Raw genomic sequence first — 2951 nt, 5'->3', positions numbered from 1 at the left:
GAGAGGTAGAGCAGAGAGAGAGAGAGGGAAAGAGAGACCTCCACACACACACACACACATAGAAACATACACAGCATATAAAAAAACATGGCACATGGCTGCATAAAAACACATAAACCATCATTCAGATGCATATGAGTAAAGCAACTGTATGAACTGAAACTAAGCAACACGGTTTCCCAAAACCATAGTTCCAACAAACGTTCACAAACACTGTTGTAAATATGTAGTTCAAACTTCAGCTCTTGACCAGTGGTTGAATCATAGCTCCAGGGTTCATCACGTCCTATGCCAGTTAGTTGTGTTCAGATGAATGATTATAAATGCATTCAGGTTGCTGGTTGACAACACTGCTAACCACCATACAACCCTATTTATAATTGCCTTAAGAAAGCACACCCACAAGACTAACCCCTTGCAGAGACGTGCATGCAGGTGAATTCACACACCTGCAGATAATGATGCAAGAGACACACCTCTGCTAAATCCGCTAGTCTCTGTAGTCGTACGGGAAACTCCAGTCCTGGCCAGTCCACAGCAACAATATTGCCCACTGCAAGAGGATTTTAGGTAGGACACAATAAGTTATTATCCTGGCAGGCACCGCTGGGATTCGAACCCAGGATCTCCTGTTTACTAGACAGGCGCTTTAACCAACTAAGCCACGGCGCCACATGATCTACAAGCCATATGCAACTCGATATGTTACAGACATAACCACTTGTAGGAGAAATACTGTAAGAGGACACACACACACACATTGCGCATTACCCATGGAAATACAAACACATACATACTTTATATACAAATGTTCAGTGATCCACATATTGCTGCACATACACACATAGAGCATTTACATGCTCTGAAAGGCTCAAGTGTGTTGTTAGTGTAAGCAGATGCAACGTGTGAATAACTCTGTAACTCTGTGCTGCCACTACCCACTATCCTATCATGATCAACAAGTGCAGTGTGTGTGTGGGGGTAGTGAAAGAGAGATAGCAACCAATGCTTGGTCTCTTTATGACTGTTTACCATGCTGACTCTCTCTCTAGCACACACACACACATGGGAGTTGTAAAAAGGCGAGGCTTCAGTTACAAAAACACAAATAGCTCACTATTCATAACACTAATGAGATCTGCCAAGGCAGCAGGAGCCCAGGGCTTGAAATACACACAACCTACCCTGTCTGTCTCTCTCTCTTACACACAAACACACAGCACCTTCCCTGTCTGTCTCTCTCTCTCTTACACACAAACACACAGCACCTTCCCTGTCTCTCTCTCTCTCTTACACACAAACACACAGCACCTACCCTGTCTCTCTCTCTCACACAAACACACCCTGTGCACCTCCCTCCCTCTTACACACAAAACACACAGCACCTCTCCGGAGTCTCTTCTCTTCTTGTCATTTACTCTCCCCTTCTGTATTCTTTGCCTCTGTTCTCCCCTTAACCAGGCGTCACACAAACACTGATTATTTTCCCATCTCTGCCTCTCAGGAGGATTATTTTTCTTTCCCTGATTTTCCCATTTTTCAGGTTTTTTTTCTTTCCTTTTCTTTTTCTTTTTTCTTTCCCTCCTGCCCCCCCTCTCTCTATCCTCCTGTTCCATCTGTAGCATTCCTTCAATCTGATCTTTTGCCCTATCCTCTTGTGTCTCTCATCTCCTCTTTTGTCTCTCATCCCTTCTTGTCTGCTCTAGGTGTCTCTCATCTCCTCTTCAGGTCGTGGCATTAATACTCTCTCTCTCTCTCTCTCTCTCTCTCTCTCTCTCTCTCTCTCTCTCTCTCTCTCTCTCTCTCTCTCTCTCTCTCTCTCTCCCTCTCTCTCTGCCCTCTGCTCTTGTGTCTCTCATCTCCTCTTCAGGTCGTGGCATTAATACTCTCTCTCTCTCTCTCTCTCTCTCTCTCTCTCTCTCTCTCTCTCTATCTCTCTCCCTCTCTCTCTCTCTCTCCTCTCTGCTCTTGTGTCTCTCATCTCCTCTTCAGGTCGTGGCATTAATACTCTCTCTCTCTCTCTCTCTCTCTCTCTCTCTCTCTCTCTCTCTCTCTCTCTCTCTCTCTCTCTCTCTATCTCTTCAGGTCATGTCCCATCTGTACTTTCCACTCTGTTTACGTCCTCATCCATCTTCATAAGTCGCTCTCTCTCTCTCTCTCTCTCCTCATGTCCAGTCTTAAAGTCAGACCTCTGTACTTTCCTGCGTCCTCATGTCCTGCTCTGACTAACCTCCGATAACATTTCATTTCCTGTCCAGCGGCCAACGCCACTTTCTCAATCTCAACACATTACAAAACTGACGAGAGAAAAACACAAAAACGTTATACTGTAATGGCAGCCCGCGGCTGGGAATCCTGCAACAGGCCCTTTGTTAAGTGCACCTGAAGTGCAGTGCGGTTGGGAGAGGTAGGATGTTTTTAGTGGAACGGCGTGAACGCTCACGCCGTTCCCACACCACTTTAGGGATCAGGAGGGGCTCTCTAATTACAGGAAGGAAGTGTCAATCACTCCGAAGCGTACCTGCCGACCAAGCTGGCGTCCAATCCATTCTGAATGGTCCACATGCTTGTCTGTTTATTATTCCTCGCTGTACCTCTGGCTGGATGTGGAATTGAAAACGAGATCACTGGAATCCCTCGCAGCTGGTTAGGGGGGCTTTGAAGTGCTCCCGGGGTAATTAACCTTTGGTTGGGAGCATGGAGGGGCCAGCCGAAGGGTGGGGCGGGGCAGGGGAGCAGGGGATGGGGGAGCAGGGGGGTGTGTGTGTGGGTGTGTGTGTGTGTGGGGAAGGGAGGTGTATAGGCGTGAGGAGTGTTTGATGTGGTTTGGGGAGAGTTTGCTCTGCTATTCCGTGACCTATCCGGGCCTTGACGACCAACTCCTGACATGTCGGAGCAGTGCGGCTCATGGTAGAGCGACGTGTGTCCCCGGGAACTCCTGCCACTCCCCT

General features: G+C 47.6%; 1 non-coding gene across 1 annotated transcript; it reads right to left on the bottom strand.

Annotated features, from left to right (window-relative positions):
- Positions 1-598: 598 nt before the first annotated feature.
- On the bottom strand, positions 599-672 carry trnat-agu. The gene has a single exon. It is a non-coding gene; the product is annotated as a tRNA-Thr (tRNA).
- Between the last annotated feature and the right edge of the window lie 2279 nt (positions 673-2951).

The sequence above is a fragment of the Alosa alosa genome, chromosome 5 (genome assembly GCF_017589495.1).
Source record: "Alosa alosa isolate M-15738 ecotype Scorff River chromosome 5, AALO_Geno_1.1, whole genome shotgun sequence".
Classification (NCBI taxonomy): domain Eukaryota; kingdom Metazoa; phylum Chordata; class Actinopteri; order Clupeiformes; family Clupeidae; genus Alosa; species Alosa alosa.
This window is presented reverse-complemented; position numbering and strand designations above follow the sequence as displayed.